General features: G+C 44.9%; 1 protein-coding gene across 2 annotated transcripts in view; it reads left to right on the forward strand.

Annotated features, from left to right (window-relative positions):
• Positions 1-1,922: 1,922 nt before the first annotated feature.
• Positions 1,923-19,555, forward strand: part of L3MBTL1 (L3MBTL histone methyl-lysine binding protein 1) — an 82,694-nt gene continuing 65,061 nt past the window's right edge. For both annotated transcript variants that reach the window (XM_089769641.1, XM_075901377.2), the window contains exon 1: positions 1,923-12,043. The gene's annotated coding sequence lies outside the window, so the exon portion shown is untranslated. The remainder of the gene's footprint in view (positions 12,044-19,555) is intronic.

Here is a 19,555-nt window from a genome sequence, read left to right on the forward strand (position 1 = left end):
ATGGAGATTCCACTCCCTCCCTAGGTAACTCATTCCAATACTTCACCGCCCTCCTAGGGAAATAGTTTTTCCTAATATCCAACCTAGACCTCTACTGTAACTTGAGACCATTGCTCCTTATTCTGCTATCTGTCACTACTGTTAATTCCCGCTAACTTCAGCTCAGCTTATGCATCCTCAGTGTGAACATATCTCACAGTGTGAAAACTGAAGTTAAAGATATAAAAGAATAATCTAAGGTGATGTGTGAATACAATATCCCTTGAAGCTGCTATGGAACTTTGATTCTGAACTGCAGAATCTGGTGTCCTTGCCTTAGAATTGAGTTCTTAGCATATTGTGGTGGAGTATATCGAAGGCCTTAATACATGGCCTCATGTTACTGCATAAAGTTATTCTGGTCTCCTTTCTCTGTTTTACCTTAATGGAAATTTCTCATTCCCCCTGAAAGTCATCTCCTAGCTAAATGTGAACTGTTGTCATACTGTAATTCTAGAGCAAGTGTTTTAGAGCAAGCTTTCCTTCACTTATTAGGGTAGATATTCCTCTAATATTTGCCCAAAAATGTGATCTCATGTATATCTGGATTTAATAAGCTGCAGACATGGGCAAATAGAAATATATGCTCCCTTTTTGAGTGACCTTATTGCAAGCACAGTTCATTAAGATACACTTGTAATACAAGTTGGACCTCCCTAGTCTGGCATCCTCAGGACCTGAGCAGTCCCAAAAGAGTGAATTTGCTAGACCCTAGGAGGTCCCCTGCTACTGACCACGCAGCCCACTGCCCCTCCCAATTGTTGGGTCCTGGCAGGACTTTGTTTCTAATGCCACCTGCCCACTAGGGCTTTTGCAGGTGGGGTTCCTGCTGGCCCTGCTCTCGCCAGCTCCCCAGGGTTCCTAGCCGTGCTCCCGGCTGCACAATCAGACCTCCCTGGGTGCTCTGGTCCAGAAATGCCTATGATCCTGCAGGACCAGAGAGTCCTAGTTTAGCGAGGTACAATCTGGTTTAGAATCAGCGTACCAGATTTTACTTGAGTTCTGGAAAAATTTAATCTTTTTGCCATAGAAGATAAATATGAATTCATGCATTCTAAAGAATGATGGCTTTAAGTAAACCCTATTTGCCAAGCGCTGTAATACTTATGGAAGGGTGAAGTCCAAATGCATGGAGGGGGAAATATTAAATCAACCTTGCATCTCTGAGATTTCTTCCCTTGCCCCGTGGCACCACCCAACAAGTGAAACTTGTCCTGGAGTAGTCTCTAACCAGTACTAATAAAGCACAAACCTCAGTGGGACTGTGGCAAGGTAGATTAGGTCTGAGCTAGAAGCTGCATGGCCTTATCTTTCCTCGGAATAAAAGCAAGAAGTTATCCAGGCTGCCTGTAGTGGCTATTAGGGTCCAGAAAGACCCTATATAAGGGCTGAGCTGTTGAAGGCCTGCCAAAAGAACACTGGCTGGAGGAGAGAGGGTACTTGCAGGAGGCAGGGGTCACCCCAAAGTATGACTGCAAAGCAAGCTCATGCCCAATCAAGAACAGAGGGGTTGTCCAGTGGGGGGAGGGGAACGATGTTGGAAGAGCAAGGGAGAACTTGCAAGAGGCAGAAGTCAATCTGTTACAAAGAGCTAGTCCTGATTCCCAGCTGCTCATTATAGACTTGTTGTAGTTTTGAGTGTCAGAAAAATATAAAATGCAGGACAATGTAGCACTTTAAAGACTAACAAGATGGTTTATTAGATGATGAGCTTTCGTGGGCCAGACCCACTTCCTCAGATCAAATAGTGGAAGAAAGTAGTCACAACCATATATACCAAAGGATACAATTAAAAAAAATGAACAAATATGAAAAGGACAAATCACATTGCAGAACAGGAGGGAAATGCGGGGGGGGGGGGGGGGGGGGGGAGGAGGAAGGAAGGTAAGTGTCTGTGAATTGATATTAGAGGTAGGGAGAGTGGGATGTTTGTGAGTTAATGGTATTAGAGGTGATAATTGGGGAAGCTATCTTTGTAATGGGTAAGATAGCTGGAGTCTGAGATGGTGAAGTGTCTGAGATGTTTGTCCAATGTACATAGCAGACGAACAGTGAGTTATAAGATCAAGAACACATATTCCTGCGCATCCAGAAATATAATCTATGCTATCATGTGCCGAAAGTGTCTGTCTGCTATGTACATTGGACAAACATCTCAGACACTTCGCCAAAGGATTAATGCCCACAAAACAGATATCAGACAAGATCACAAAGAGAAAACAGTTTCTTGCCATTTTAACCAGAAAGGACACTCTCTCAATGACTTAACCACCTGCATTCTGCTACAAAGACCTTTTACATCTGCACTTGAAAGGGAATCCTCTGAACTGTCATTCATGTTAAAATTCGACACTTTCCAAAAAGGACTCAACAAACATTTGAACTATCTCACCCATTATCAAGATAGTTTCCCCAATTATCACCTCTAATACCATTAACTCACAAACATCCCACTCTCCCTACCTCTAATATCATCATTTCACAGACACTTATCTTCCTTCTTTCCCCCCTCCTCCTGCATCTCCCTCCTGTTCTGCAATGTGATTTGTCCTTTTCATATTTGTTCATTTTTTTTAATTGTATCCTTTGGTATATATGGTTGTGACTATTTTCTTCCACTATTTGATCTGAGGAAGTGGGTCTGGCCCACGAAAGCTCATCATCTAATAAACCATCTTGTTAGTCTTTAAAGTGCTACAGTGTCCTGCATTTTGCTTCAGCTCCCCCAGACTAACACAGCTACATCTCTATCAGAAAAATATAAGTGCTTTGTATGCTCTTCATGGCTGGGTTTCTTGAGTGTGTAGTGCCTATTGCAGGAGGGCCTCTCTTATCCAAGTATTACCCTAATGTGTTTTGGAATGATTTACATCTTTATGGATGGGTACTGTATGTCAAATTAAGGCCATGGAAGAGCTTAAATCTGTGCTAGCCTGCATAATGATATCCTGCCCTAGGTGCACGCTGGTGAACAGACATCAACACACTTCTCTCGAAGCATATGTTGAATAGACTACTATGCACCTGCAGGCTGAACAGCAACTAGGTGGCTGGGTCAGAGCAAACCTAAAGTGGTGTTTCTGTTATACAACTCTCTTGTTGGGAACTGCTTTTAAAACATCTGGAAATGAAACTAGCTTATTCTTTTGCACACACCAAAATGTTGCAGAGAGCATGAAGCTGTGGTATTACAACTGGAACAGGAAATAGCTTGAACATCTAGTGGACAAGAATATAAAAAATGTTTATTAAAAAATAAATCTACACACTGCATATGATAACTTCATTTCTGAGTGGAAGACAGCTGTTAGTCTTGGCAAGTGTCCTTGAATAGGACAGTGGACTGGGATGGAAGGGTGAGGTACCTACTTCAATTAATATTTCATACACAAACTTCTTGTTGGACTGTTTCCAGCTTCTGCTTCTCCAAAGTCCAATTGTTACTGGATTGGCATTGCCAACATTCATGAAATCATTGTATGCTTGTAAATCAAAGAGCTAAAGCTGAAAAAGTGGGAATTTGGCTCAGTGGTCTAGAAGCACTCAAAGTCAGAAGTCTTTACATTCAGCATGTCCTTGAGGGAAGAGTAATGGGATTAATAAATGCTATGGTACTAAAATGCCATGGGTGCAGTTGAAATTACAATACATTGTACAACACAGAAGGTAAGACTCCCACAGCAAAGCCAATTTAACAGTGTTGCATTTCCTTTCTGGTTCATGGTGTGTATTTAATACTACCTGAAATACATTAAACTGCACATTTCAGGGAAGATGAATGTAAGTATTCCTATGTGTAGTGCTTTGAGTGCTGGCTTGTGATTTTTTTTTTCAATTGTACCTATTACTGTTGCAATCACATTCTTTCATTTTTGTTTGAAGAGGGAGATGAATAAAAACAATCAAATCAGAATTTGCAGATCTTATCTCTTCCAGTCTTGTCTACACACACGTGCATTGTTTTCCCTAAAAGTGTAGGCTTAAATAAATTAGGTTGAAAGGATGCAAGTTTGTTCATGCACATTGTCAGTTGCATGGCGTATTTGGATTTAGCTTAATCCTGTAAATAAGCAAAAAATCTTCCTAAAACTAAAATAAGACTGTCTACATCCAAACTTGTTCTCACTCCACTAACTTTTTTTTTACAAACAAAAGTGGCACAAGCTGTATAGATGTATGTAATAGCTCATTGCAATCAGAACATTATTTATTACCCAACAGGTGGTGTGAGGTTCATCCATTGCATATCCACACCCCATCCATAATGCAAGTGTCAAGATGTCTGTGGACATACTCCATAATTTAGTCAGTTTTGAAAAGCAGCCTTTATTCAATTCTGGGTGTCTTCTGTTTTGGGACTGTCTCATTATCTGTTCATGGAGAGTGATTTTTTTACATATGGGTGCGTGTCTAATACAAACTATTTGCAATTGGAAGTAGTGGTGTAGCCCTCAGTGGGCTGTGGGCCACAGCTGTCCTTGTGCTCCAGCTTTTACTGCAGCTGGGGAACAGTGCTGAGGCTTACCTGCTGTGTCCAGCACTCAAGCTGGGGCACAGGGCTTAGCCCCTGCCCCTACCCAAAGTCAGGGCCCACCTACATGGATCCTTCTGGCAGTGCCAGTGATAGCAAATATCTAATGGCTCTGTGAAATAGGCTTAAATATTTCTTGAACATATGCTTTTGGACAAGACTCCTGCACAGAGGATTTCAGCCCAAAAAATAGTTTTTGGAAATTTCTGAGCAAATGAAAAGATGTGCTAGGAAAGTCTTCAGGAGGAGAGTGGGCAAATTTAGTAAGGCAGATTATGACCCTATTCAAACACATGCAACTTTTTTTTTCTTTCTCTTCTGTGAGGAACATGGCCTCTGCCAGGCCAACTGCCCTTTTTTCTGTTACCACAGCAGCCCCTAGTAGGGGGAAGGTAACTGCAGCACCTGCTCTAAAGAATCTACATTCTGCAGAGAAAAAAATCGGGGCTATGGGGGAGGGCTTGAATTCTGCAAATGTATGGTGGCATAATTCCCCCAGGAGTAAAGACTTATGGATTTACAGTTATTTCATGACAGTTACTGCTAGTTTTTGTCTGCTCAGCTCTCACTGCTCCCTTTCTGGGCTAAACTAGAAGGCTATGTCTACACTGCAGGCTTCTTGTGCAAGAATGGCTGTTCTTGCACAAAAACTTGCTGAGCATCCACATTACAAGCCTGTTCTTGCGCAAGAAAGTTTACAGTAGATCATCAGGAGAGAGGGCTTCTTGCGCAAGAGTGATTCCTGTCCCCACGAGAAATAAGACTTTTTGCGCTAGAGCACTTGCACAAAAAGACTAGTGTGAATGGGAAAAGGAGTTTATTGCGCAAGAAACCCCGATAGCTAAAATGGCCATCAGAGCTTTCTTGCGCAAGAAAGCGTCCACACTGCCATGGACGCTCTTGCACAAAAGTGCCTGCAGTGTAGACGTAGCTGAAGAGTATGGAAAGAGCAACTGACCATGCAGGAGATTTAGAGGAAAGCAATATGAAAGATGTGACCTGGATCTGTTGGTTGGTAATGAAAGACTGCTGCCTTTCGAGTTGAAACTGTAAGTGAAATGTATAAAAGACCTTGGACATTGTATGCCACCATTTTTGATGGCCAAAGGGAAAGAGATTTTGCAGTAATCTTACATAATTTTTTTAATCCATGTATCTCAGTGCTCTGCAAAGGAAATATTGTGATCCCTAGAGCAAAGGGAAGTTGGAAAGCTATCCCACACAGAGCTCTGTGCCTTTAGGAAAGTTCCTGACCAGCAGTGTCTCATAGCTCAATGGTTGTGTACAGAACACAGCAGGTGGACAGTCTACCTAGAGATGGGGGGTGCTCTTACCATGTCTTAGTGTGGGGAGGACAGGCGTGTATGGGAATCTGGAGTTTACCTTGTGTTTAAATTATAACAGCCTGGGCTTCACCAGGATTTTCTTACCTAATGTTAGCATGCCTCTCCTGTGAAAAACAATATTCCTTACAGCAGTGACCTTAGCCATTCAAAAGGTTCAGAGAGCTCCATACCACTCCAGCTTTGGGAGGGGGTGGCGGAATCATCAGATTAAATTAAAACACATGCTTTAGAATTCAGGTTTACATCCATGTTAATAACATGGAGAATGCATTGAGATTGACTCTGGGCGTATGTATATATATAAACAAGCAGGAGTCCCTACAAATCTTACAGGCTGGTTTTGATCAGTAAATCTCAATGCATTTTGCCAAGGGAGTCAGCATCATTCTCTTTCAAAGAAGGGGAAAAAAGCACTTAAGGTAAAGTAACTTTCCTGAGGTAATCTAGCAGGCCAGTGGCAGAGCAAGGAATAGACTGCAGGTCATCTGAATCCTGTTTTGTATTTAGTGGGCTGCAGCACTTCCTGTTTTTAAGTGTCTGAAATCATGATCACTCATAGTAAGCTGCATTCAAGGAACATGCTTTTTTGCATGTCTTGCTAGCAGTGAGCATGGAATGTTCTGTCTCTATCCATGAATCACTTTCTCTCAAAGTGACTAAATCGACTCTTTTCCCCTGAGCTGAAGCTATATGTGAATTCTCCAGAACAGGAAAGCTGGCAGCACAAGCAGCCAATTGCTACACATAATCTACCACCCCCCCCAGGAAAAAAAAGGCAACGGAAAGTCTATTTAAAGCCCGAGTGCATTAGCAAACTCTGATGATCAGCTCTGATTAGTTAATCAAAATCCTTGACCTGGGTCTCTTGTTCTTTTTATGAACAATGAAGATGTTGGGGCGGGTTGGAGAGCGGGTGATTCTAAGCTCCTGGAGATGCAAGAGTGACAGGATTTCCAGAGCCAAGAGCTTGGTTCTGCTCTCCTTGAAGTAAGTGGGAATGTTGCTGCAGGCTTCAGTGGTCCAGCATGGAAGAAGACAGCAGAAGCCTCCCCTCCACTGCTTTGCCAAGGTACCTCATTGCTGGTCTCTGCCAGGCCTGGTCCCCCAGACAGGCTGCGAACGCACGTTGTGCCCTGCTACTCCCGTCAGGGATCTTTCCCAGGCAGACTTCCAGCTCTGCCTAAGTCACTGGAGTCTGTTTTTTTTTAATGCTACCAAACAAGGACATTCTCCTGCCCAGGGTCATAATACCCAAGTGCTGGATCAGGACCAGCATGCTTAGCACTTTGCAGATCAAGGCCTAAATCCCTCCCAAGAGTGTGATAAGATGAATGGACTCGTCCCACCCACCTCCTGCAGGATTGATCTATGTTTATTTTAAAATGTTGAAGTTACTGGAGAGTTGCTCCCAGGCAGCATCTCGACAGTCCCAGAGAGCAGAGTCCTCTCCATCCCTCCCCAACACAGAACACAGAAGCAATCTGGGCTTTTCTGCTTCCACTTGGGCCTGCAATGAGCTCATCTGAAGTACAATGCCCATTAGGGATGTAAAATCCCATTTAATCAGTTAACTGGTTAAGTATAATGTTTAACTGATTAAGCAAGTTCCCACAGGTGAGGGGAGGGGGACAACCCAGCCAGGGTGGAGCAATCCCATAATACCCCCCCCCCCCCCCTGCTCAGCCCGCCCACTCCTGGAAGTTCAAATAGGCAGCCTCTGGCCTGGTGGGTGGGCCTGGCTGAGGTGGAGCAGTCCCCAGCTAATCAGTTGCTGGAAAGCATCACCCTGTAAGCATAACCAGTTACCCATTCACATCCCTAATGCCCATGGCCCTTTCCTATTCAGCTGCCAACATAAGTGCCCAATGAGTGCCAGCTGTGCTGCTGCTTTCTGTGCTGCAGACACACCTGCCCAAGAGAAGCTGCACTGAAACCATGGGTCACCATCGCATAGGAATGAATTTCAGTTACTAGTGACCTGGCTCGATTTGAATTGGTGGCCTAGTGGAATTTGCTACCCACTTCTTCACCTAAGTCACATCTGAACTCAAGTCTTGGGAGATTAAAGCATAAATATTTGCTAGTCACTGAGACACGTTCATTCTGTGAAGCATACAGAATTCCCTGATTACTTCATATAGCTGTGCTTAAGCAGGTGTAGGTGATACCAACCAAACATCCAGCACTAGAGAGCTGCGTGAGCAAAGCAGGAGAATCAGGGCTTGGCAGCTAGTAGGATGTGTTTGTTCCTTGTCCTCTACAATGACTTTCAAGCACACCAGTTTCAGCCACGTTTTTCAGCAGCAAGGCAGGCAGAGCAGACGGGCGCTGGAGCCTGTGCAAGTACATGAAAGAGGGAATCTCTCCATGCTCCTGCATGCAAGGCAAAAGAAAAAGCAAAGCACATAAACCTGGGTTTTAATGTTTTAATAACATGCTGTCAAAAAACACGGGGAAACTGGTTAATTGCATTCCATTCTGGTACAAAAATGGGTCACAGTCCTTACCCCTCAATGCTGTTCCCCAATGGCTTTTAGGTAAGCATGAAGACAGTGACAATTTTTAGCAGAGGGATCCTGTCACTAAGATGTCTGTAGGAGGATGAATATATCTAGGTCACTGGGTCTGAGCTTTGCTGTTATGTTTAGTAATTTCCAGCTCCCATAGATGTACATGCACTGCTTTTGAGCTAGTCCTACTTCAGTGCTTAACTATCCTTAGTTAGAATGTTTCTCTTAATATCTGATCTAAATTTCTCTTGATGCAAATTAAGCAAATTGTTTTTTGCCCTAGCATAAGTGAATGGAGAATAACTGAGTACTGTGCTCTTTTTAACCGCCTCTTACACATTTGAAGACTGTTATTGTGCACATCTGCTCATTCTTCTCTTGTAATAAAACCTGAAAAAAATTGAAATTTCAAAATTTTGATGGCAAAATCTGAAAAATAGAAAATATTGTGGTGAAAAGCCCCCCACTTCGCATTTTACCAGCTACAGTGTTAGTTGAAATTGACATTAAACATTTTGAAAACTTTCACTCTTTATTTTACTAATTTCAGCACAAAAGGTGTGGCAGCATGAGGTAGCAATGTTAATATCATCTATCTAATATTAGATTGGGTGCCCAAGATGGAACAGATTATATTCTAGGTAACGAAGCACCATGGATTTATATGTACCATTTTCCGTTTCATTCCCTATACACCCTAACATTTTATTTGCAGTTTTTGACCAGTATTCTACAACATCTTCCAATTATTTAATGATGCACAAGTTCTAAAAACCAAACCAAAAATCTGACTTGCTGCTTGTGTCTAAGTTCCCAAGATAACCAAACTGAGAGGCCAGTCTGATATTTTCTCTTACTCAAGCAGAGTACAGCAGTCAAGGATTTTTGACTGGATGATTTTATTTTAATACACTTTCCTAGTGCTCCTGTTCTCCCTCACACACACTTCAGTTTAAATCAAACATTTCTAAATGAATAAAACAAACAGTTTTTTCAATAACCAGTCCTATCTAGGAACAGTGTGTTTTTAATTTTTATGAAAAGGATGCTATTAATACAGGACAACCAGTTAATCAAGCATTCATACTGGAATTTTCAAGCGACTTTCAAAAGTCTGTAATCACTTGTGATCAGCGTGTGTGTGTGTGTTACGTTCTTGTGGAGAGATTATCTCGCCATTTCAGTTTAATTTTCTGAATAGTCTCCTGCCCTCGGTTCCAGGAGAAAAAATCCCAGGTCCAAACCCAAATGTAAACTGGATACCGAATGTATTTTTATCTGCTCAGTTGTTATAGCAACCAAAGTTCTAAACCGATGCAATCACATTCCAAAATAATGTGATGTGATTAAAAATTGACACGGCCGCGTTGAAGAATAAATGTATTGCGTTGTTATGGCAACCGGAAGAGTTAAATTCTGCCTGCATAAATTTAAATCTGCCAAATTATATGAAAAAATCTGGAGAATTTGCTAACATGGCAATGGAGATTAACCTCCGCACCGGGGTCTAGTTAGTCAAAAGCCATCAGCTTTTAACTATAGAATCTCTTTCTCGTTTGCAGTGTAAACCGAGTCAGCCTCATTCGGATTACAATCTGCTTCCCAGCGCAGCCCGGATTCGGGCAGGCGCAGCTGCAGATTGCATTTCTTTCGTTGCTGCCTCGCCCCTGATGTTCCTGCCCTAGATATGCTATGGGGATTCACACACGCCCCTCAACCCTTGCCTCTGAAGGGGCGGGTGAGGCGAAGCAGACGTGACTGCAGAATGACACGAGCAAGGGCCGTTTGCTGCCACAGCTGGAAATCCAGAGGTTGCTTGTCTCAGACTCTCCACCGCCCCGACCCAGGCCGGCCGTAGCACAAACTCCAGGGCCCATGCACGCGTCCTTGCGTGAGAATCTGTTCGGGGCGCCTCCAGGCAGGGCGGTGTTAAGCGGGCGCGCTGCTTGCGCTCAGTGTGGCGAAGTTCAAAGGATCGGAGCTCTTTACGCGCGGTGACAACTGGGGGCATCTTCCTTCCCCTGCTGCCCAAGGCGGCTATTGGTCAGTCGCACGCGGCCCATTGTTTAGAAAACAACAGAACTTCAGAGGTGACCTCCCCGCCTTGGATGCCAACGTGCCATTGGCTGCACTTCGCCTTTGGCTCCGAGGGAGAATTTCCCTCGGGTCCTAGGCTCCGAATCCTCCCATCGACTATTTAGTATTGAAACCGAACACCCCCCCAGCCTTGCTGCCTGCTAGCATGAACTCCCGCCATTGCCCCTTTGCTTTCCCAGGCTGGACACTGGCTATTTTCGAAAGGTTGGGAGGGATTTGGGAGTTACCTCCACCTGCCCTCAAACCCGCGTGGCCTCTGCCCTTAGCTATGTCAATCGCTTCAGTGAGCTTTGCCCGTGTAGCTAAGAGCAGCCCAGAGCCATACAAGACACAAACCCAGCCAACGGCTGGTTGTTAGTTGCACTTAACATGCAGAAAAATATTGATCTCCCCCCCCCCCCCGGCTAATTAGCCCCTACGCCTGGCTCTCGGCAGCTTCCAAAGGGCTCTCCATTGCTGGCCACGCCAATCGCAGGGTCTCGAGAAGATAAGGGAATGCTCCACGTGATGGTTTGTTGCCTCGATTAGCAGTGACTCCCTTAGCCATGGAGGAGTGTTGCGAGCGCTCTCCCATCCCCGTCAGCCCGTGAAGGTCAAACCTGTGACTGGGTTCAAAAGAGAACTAGATAGCTCAGGTAGCGGTGGCTAGCAGCCTAGATGGTCGGGGATCTGGCTTTAGGCTCTATATGTCCCTAAACCTCCCCCTGCCCGAAACTGGGACTCCACTACAAGGGCCGGCTCACTGGACAATTGCCTGGACCGGTTAATTTCCTCTGAAACCGCTGTCTCTACAGCCCTGTGCATACGAGATTTGCATCTGCATCCACAGCTGTATCCGCAAAACGGAGCCGCGGGTGCGAATATCTGCGGATTTGCAGGGCCACTGACCCAGAACGGCTTTTCCATAATAGTTTTGGGCGGGGTTATTTTAAATGCAGCCTACACAGGCTCCCTGGCTACGAAAATCCGCACATTGTGCGCAGCATATTTTGACTCTTCTCCTTGTTGCAAACTATCGCCATCAACAGCAACACAAAACACATTGTCAGGGAGCAAACAGGACAGAGCCTAGGGGACGTTTTATCTGAAGCGTGTGCTTTAAAGAAAAAGAAGGGGGCTGGGGCGGATGCATTCATCATTCCAGTTAACTAATGAATTAATTCTAAACTTAACCCTGATCTTCAAAAAGCCCAACCAGAAAACCTACCAAAATACCGATGTGCAGAGGAGGGGCCGCCCCCACTGGCAGAGAAAACCCGGCTGCACAGCAGCCTCGGAGGGGTTAATAGCGGGTTTAATTCTCTATTTATATAAAACGGGAATTGCAGCGTGGATAACACACGTCTCCCCCCAGCCCACCCCACTCTCGCTCGCTGTATATTAAATATGCTTTGCTTGTCAATTTCTTAGCCAGTGCATTTCTGCAGGGCAGGCGGCCCCGCCCCCCCGTGTGCGCAGGCGCGCGGCAGCCCAGGTTCCCGCAGGCTCAGCATTCAGTGACCACAGGCTGATTATTGTAGGTAAGGAATCAGATAAGAAAGTAATTTATAAACCTCTTTAAATCATCAAGATGCACCTCGGAAAGGGTCTTCTCCGTGCTCTGCCCACCTGTGCGCCCGGTTTGCATGCGACCCGCATCGCTTTGAAAATCCCACATGCCTGCCTTTGCAACTAGCTTTTCTTACCAGCATTTTGGGTTATTTTATTGTATCTTTTGGGAACCAGATGCTCTAGATTTTTATTTGTGCTTGTGCAATGGGCAGAGCAATCGCAGAGCCGAGGAAAGCAGGAGGTAAAGCGGGGCTGGCAGGGACAATGCAAGTGCTTGCAACCCCAGGATGCTTTTCTATTCCATGTTTAAACTGAGGGAAGGTTTCTTTTTTTAACCCCCTTCCACCATCTCCCCAAATAGGCGAACGAGTTAAAGAGTTTGGAAGGCAGCGAGGCAGAAGGGAGAGAGGACAGGGGAAGGCTTACGAGGAGCGGAGATATTGGATCATTTTTGCAAACTTTCTTCTTAGTGCAATTCCCACTCTCCCAATTAGAGGAATTTCTGTTTGTGCAAGAGAATTTTTTTTAAAAGAGAGAGGGAATTCCGCCATTTTGATGTTTAAAAAAAATTAAAGGCTTTTCGGAAGGTAGGGTTGATGGGCAACCCTGGTGCTAGCCCTGCCAAAACGCCTAGGCGTGGGGCAAATGCAGGCAAGGCTGAGAGCGACAGGTTGAGCCACGGGGGAAGGAAGGACCCCTCCCCCCATCCTTATTTATTTTTGTTGAAGCTTCTTGAAGTGAAGATTCTCTAGGAACAACTCTGCAAATCAGGTGGCCCGTGGCTGCCTCAGGCACTAGAAAAGCAGCAGTAGCCGTGTCTATAGGTCCTTCTTTAAAGGTCCCAAGGTTATGGGGGTGGGGAGGTGTTACCACCATTTCTTTAAAGAGTGGGAAAGAACAGATCTGGGCAATTATTCTTGGATACTTAAAGAGGACTCATACAATTTTTGGTTCATTCTCCCCCCCCCCCCCCCCGTATTTTATCTGAGTGCCATTAATGTGGAAGGACAGGCTCAGTGTGTAAAAGATTGTTGCACTTGCTCACATTTTGATTCTCAGCTGGCTGTCAGGAAAGGGGCGGGGTGAAAGGCTAGTGTGCTAGCATCCTTGGAAATGCTGTGCCTGGCAGGCTGTATGTTTGTGAAAAACTACTGAACACACTGGTAGGTTAGGCACTGGCTGTGAATAAATGGGGAGCCCTTCCTTTTGAGAGAGCCTAGATTAGAACAAGAGTCAGAGATGTGCTTCACTCTGCATCACACAACTAGTATAAAATGCCAGGCGTGGAGCCAGTAGCAAATCAAAAGATGGAACACAGAGCTTGCTTTGGACCATGTTATGATTGACATGTATGTGTTACAAAGGCAATTTTCCTGCACTAACTATTAACAGCAAATGTGGGGAGGGGTAATGGAGAAATATAAGTACATTAAAAAGGCATCTGTCAGGGTGTGTTGTTTGTTACAGGAGTGCTCCTCACCTTTTCTTCCTGTGGTTCAATGGGGAATGTAAATCTGCCAGGTATCCAAACTGTTCTTCACAGTGACCCCTGCTGGGGGAGTTTAGGGGTCTGTGCAATTGTGGGCTTTTCTCTCCCATTTGCTGTGGTGACTTCTGTTGTGAATTTTGGGACCATAGGAGCAGAAGTTTGCACAATCAATTGATGCTCCTGCCATGTTCCAAATAGTGACTCCTGCAGGAAGAGGCTGGAACTGGAGAACCTATAAATTTTGCCTTCCTGCACTGTTTCCTTCAGTGACTGCTGCTGGGAGAGGCCAGGATAGGAGCTTTCCTGACTCCTGTACACCTGGGCTACGTCTAGACTGGCATGATTTTCCGCAAATGCTTTTAACGGAAAAGTTTTCTGTTAAAAGCATTTGCGGAAAAGAGCGTCTAGATTGGCATGGACATTTTTCCGTAAAAGCACTTTTTGCGGAAAAGCGTCCGTGCCAATCTAGACGCGCTTTTGCGCAAAAAAGCCCCGATCTCCATTTTAGCTATCGGGGCTTTTTTGCGCAAAACAGTACTGTACTGTCTACACTGGCCCTCTTGCGCAAATGATTTGCGCAAGAGGGCTTTTGCCCGCATGGGAGCAGCATAGTATTTCCACAAGAAGCACTGATTTCTTACAGTAGGAAGTCAGTGTTCTTGTGGAAATTCAAGCAGCCAGTGTAGACAGCTGGCAAGTTTTTCCACAAAAGCAGCTGATTTTCCGGAAAAACTTGCCAGTCAAGACTCAGCCCTGAGGTAATTCCTCAGGGATGCAGTGAGTCTGGAGTAGTCAGAGAATTCCTCCAGTCCTATAGCTTTGTAATGTTCCTCTTTCCTGGGGGTTTTCAAATCCAGCCCAGCCTTTATCTTCCAGGTAGTGGCTGCAGGAAAAGGGGCAATGCCTTTTAGGGCAGAATTTGGGTTTATTTTTCAGCTAATAGAAAAATTAGCAGTGACCCCAGGAAACATGAACACTTTTTGGAATATTTGTGGACAGTGTTTCACATCCTCTTGGATGTGTCTACCTGGGGAGGAGGTAAATATTTTAATTGCATATTAAAGTCAATAGAATGTGTGCTTTTTTGCAAAATAACCTGCAGAATGACTGTGACCTGTGCTGTGGGCTCCTGCTGGAATAGCTGTGGGTTTACCCACAGCCAGTGCTCCTGCCCTACACCATATAGCAACCCCTGCTGGGAAAGGCTGGGACTACAGTATTTGTGAGCTCCCCTACAACCAGCTGTCTTAGATCAGTTCATAAAGTGACTCTTTTTACAAGTGGATGAGCTTGTTATAGAAGACACCTGAGCCAAACTGCAGCCACATCTGTGTCATGCAGCCTGCACTGGGATGTTAAGAATTTCCCCCAAACACGGGCCAGCTTGGCAGAGGTGAGATCAATTAAAAAATAAAAAGCAGAACTGATGATGGTAATATGCCAGGATGCACCCCCTTTCCCCCATCCCCAAAGTAGTTGGCTGTGGTGACTCACTGGACTAAGCTTAACCCATGAAATGCAGTTGATGAGTACGCGGAAGTAACCCAGGCTAGCCCTGCTTGGTACTCTGTGCCTGTTGGTGGCTGATCTGCAGAGATGTTACTGAGTCTGCTGCTGCTCCAGATAGCATGGCTGGGTCTTTTAGCTCGAACGCTACAGAAGTTTGAACCTACACAACTGCAAATCTGAGTTAAAGCCTTGGTGCCAACGTCCCATTCAGAGGTGTCCTGCTAGATGAGTCATCAGGGTAAGAAATGTTTCATACCCAGAATTTACTGCTTTTGTTTGTTTTCTTAAATTCATGCATTTGTTTCTGTAGGGGCATTGCTGAAGGTAGCTGCCTTTCTGGCTGCCTGTCTCCAACAGGATCCTGTGCTCTGACCCCCAGTAGATAAATGATAATACACAGTGCAGATAACAAACCAGTACAATATGATCTTCCCATCCCACTCTGAGATGTGAATATAATGAGGATGAAAGAAATAAACTGAACATATTTCAGCTCTTTCCTTCCCGACATGGGGAGACAGATGGGTTTGGAGGGAGCCACAAGATTATCAAATCCCGCTGCCCAATCCAGAGAAGAGAGTCAATTCCACTCTAAAAACTCGGGACCAGATTTGGTAAGGCAGAGAGAAGCCAGAGATCCATGTGCACTCGCATGATTACACACAGCTATGAAATCACCACCATTGGGCATCTGTGTGTGCCAAAGGGTGTCTCGGGGTTTAGGCTGCCAGTTCATACACAAAGCTGCAGGATCTGCAACTGCTTGTGTATTTTTGCAAGTGGACCTGTTCTGTGGAGGGCAGGAGAATAGTGGAAGTTACAGTGAGCCAGCTCCTACCCCCTGCTTTGTCTCATCAATCATGTGTTGCTAGTCCTGGCAGTTTTGTCACGAGTCTCACACTGTGTGGTGCTTTTTGGAAAGCCCCAGCTCCTGGGGCAATTGATTGTGAGAATCTCAGCTTCCATTTAAAACAATGGAGGTTTCCAGCCCTCATAGTTGTGGAGTAAAATGTCACCAAAGAGCATCCTAAACGCTCCGGAATCCAGAGGTAAATGGAAAAAACTGGCTTAAAAACAGTAAGACTCTCTCATGTGTGGTGGTGGTGTTCTTTTATTTTTGTGGCTACATTCTTGATTTTTTTTTTTTAAGTGTGGAGTTGGCAATAGCAGTGTGTGACAGGGCAGCCGTATGCCTTCAAGGACAAGGAGGTCTGGGGCTAGACAGCCCCATTCCGTCAGCCATACTTGGGCTTAGGACGGACTGGTGTCAGGTGGCAGCTGGATAAACACTGAGGCCTCACAAAAGGGCAGGAGCAAGGTGGGTGCATGAGGAAATGCTCAGAGGAAGGCCCTGGAAGACGCAGAGGAATCATGTGGCTTTGTCTACACTTAAAAGTTTAAAGCCCAGCTGCGGCAGCATTTTAAGCTGAAACCGTGGCCACAGCATGAGCACTGGGAGAGAGATCTGTCGGCACTCTAGGTAAACCACTTCCACTAGGGGAGTAGCTAACAGTGCTGGGAATGCAGCTCCCAGAACTGTAGCCTGGTTCACGCTGGTGCTTTACAGAGCTGTCACTTGCTGCACTTGGGAAAACTTTCCCCTTGTTTTTCACTCATTCTCATGGAAACATCAGGCCCAAAACTGGTTCCTTAGCACTTTTCCTCATTTAACTAACCATATTTTCTTGGTCTCTTGAGTGATCTTGACCTGTAGCTTATGTTAGACCAAAGGTTTAAAAGGTGTAGTGCTACTTGTGGTTCTGGCTGCTGGACTGGCTTTCTGCCTGTCTGCCAGATCACAAGATTGAGGCTCTGTGCATTCCCACAGCGCTTGAAGGACAAACTCTCAGAACAAACTGGGGGAGCTCCGCTCCTCATGGGGGCTTGGTGGGTCAGCAAATCTACAGCTGACCTGAGGGAGAGCAAATGTCACTGGTGGGCTGAAGAACCGGATTATATACCCTCACTCTCAATGTGGATTGATTTAAATCAAGTTTCTCACTGATATTACTTCACATATTTCTTCAAACAATGCAATCTGATCACTAAACCATGTTAATTTTACAGCTCAATTCAGCATTGTACAGCATCTAAGCAGGTATACTTTGTGTGATAACTTGATTTTTTTATTAATTTAGGAAATGGTACATAATTCTCATCACCTGTGTCAAGCTGCAGAGGTAGCAGCAGTACATTAGGAATGGGAAGAACTAAATCACACACACAAACACTTACATTTTAATAAACTAAATCATAAATGTTTCACGTTTGCAATTGCAGCAGTTTCCTGAGTTGCCAGCTGACAGCTGTCAAACTTTGTTAACATTTTCAAATTTTATTAATTCTAACAGACAAGTCCTCAGGACCCTAAATATGCTGTGGCCTTACAACTTCTTCCCCACTCCCGCTCTCATTTTAATGCTGATCTGATTCCAAGTTACCAAAAAAGCTAAGACTTAATGTGCTTAGAGTGCACTTAATTTTGGAGTAAGCCCCACTGAAAACAAGGGATGGGGTTCAGTGTTCCCTGTAAGATTTTCCACCCGTGAGTGGAGTGAGTTTTGTCTTGTGCACCAATATTGATGTCATGTGTGCTTGTTTGGATGTTGGCACCCACTAGTTAGGTTCATGACCCTGGACCGCCCACACACTCTGAAAACCACCCAGCTTGCTGGCCACTCCCCCCCCCCCCACACACACACACTCCCTGTAGTTGTGCCCAGTCTTGCAATCTGCCCCCCCCCCACACACACACAATATGCCACCAATATATATGCCAGGGCCATTACTATCTGCACCCCAAACACAAACAGCCAGGGCTATGTAGCTCTGCATAGGAGATGAGCGGGGTGGAAATGTTTTCTGCACACCTGTGCAAGCACACTGCTTAGTGGGAATCCTGATGGGGTTCCTTTGGGAAAGCTGAATTATGGTGAAGCAAAATAGGGACCAGCCTTATGGCATCACCATTATGGTCTGTGAGCTGGATGCTCTGAAATAAGAGGCATGTATTATGTAATATAAAGAAGAAAATGACTCTCAGTGGCAAGTGGCAACTCTAGATTTCACTTACGGCAGCTTTCTGTACTGTACTAGATTCAAAATCTAGTTAACTAATCAAACAACCCATAAGGATTAGCTAAGATAAGCTTTTTTTTCTAGGAACATCCAACACAGAGAACAGCTTTACTTGTTAAATTACACTTATACTAAAAGACACAGAGTCCTGAAGAATGATGCATTGCAAAGTGGATCCACATTGCTCTTCAGACACACACACATCTTCATCCACGTCATTTTCTCCCAGTAAGCCGTAGGGATGTTAAATTTAGTTTACTCAATTAAGTGACTAGTTGATAACCCTGCTGATGCTCCCCTGCTTAACAGCTAACTCTGCTGTGGCTCTACCTTTTAAATGTATTAAGAGCTGTCAGCACAGCGTGGGGGACCTGGCATGGGTCAGGACAACTGATTCCAAGCTCGTGCTGGGTTCCCCCAGCTGCGCACCAGCCTTTTAAATGTATTAAGAGCTGTCAGGCTTTGAATACATTTAAAAAGCAGAGACTCAGCGTACCCCTCTGACTCTCCTGCTCCCTGCAAAGATGGTGCTGGGGGAAACCGGCTTTTAATTTGGCTCCCCCCAGCATTGGCTCTTGCTTCAAGGGACTAGTCGCTTACATCCCTAATAAGCAGTTTTCTTATGATCTTTCATTCTCATCTCCTGCATCATCATCTTGCTCTGCTTACACTTGGCACATTTTCATATTTTATCCAGGGAACAAATAAACTATTCCCAGATAGGGTCCCTCTTACACCCAGAAGTCATGAGAGTTTTTTTATGACAAAGTGTAGGGTTATACAGCTTGCTGGGTGTGTGCTGAACAATGTCTTCCCTTTTTCTTTCCAGTCCACTCCACTTCCTTTATGGCTATGTCTACACTATGCTGGTTTTTGCACAAAAACCTTAGAGCATCCACACCTCAAGCGCGTTTTTGTGCAAGAAAATCAACAGAACAGAGGGTGTTTTTGTGCAAGAAAATCGACAGAACTTGCTGATAGAGTTATTCCTCTCCCCATAAGGAATAGCTTCCTTTTTGCGCTACAGCTCTTGTGCAAAAAGGCAGGTGTAGATGCTTCGGGGAAGGAGGGGGGTTTGCGCAAGAAACCCCTATCAGGAAAAGCACAGGTATGAAATCGCCATCAGAGCTTTCTTGCACAAGAGTGTCCGTGCTTTTGCGATGCGCTTTGAGGTCTGGATGCTCTTTTGCACAAGAAGTTTTTGTGGAAGATCTCTTTTGTGGAAGGCTTCTTGCACAAAAACCCTGCAGTGTAGACTAAGCCTAAGTGTATATATTGTGTCTGTCTTTAGACAATGTCCTAACTCACTCCCCTGCTGTGCTTGGCTCGGGCCACTACCAGGTAAGCGCAGAACAAAAACAATCCTACTCAGCCTGTGTCTGTCTTTGCACATCAGTCTTCCGAG

This window comes from Pelodiscus sinensis, chromosome 17, assembly GCF_052426305.1.
Source record: "Pelodiscus sinensis isolate ZL-2025 chromosome 17, ASM5242630v1, whole genome shotgun sequence".
In the NCBI taxonomy this organism is placed as follows: Eukaryota; Metazoa; Chordata; order Testudines; family Trionychidae; genus Pelodiscus; species Pelodiscus sinensis.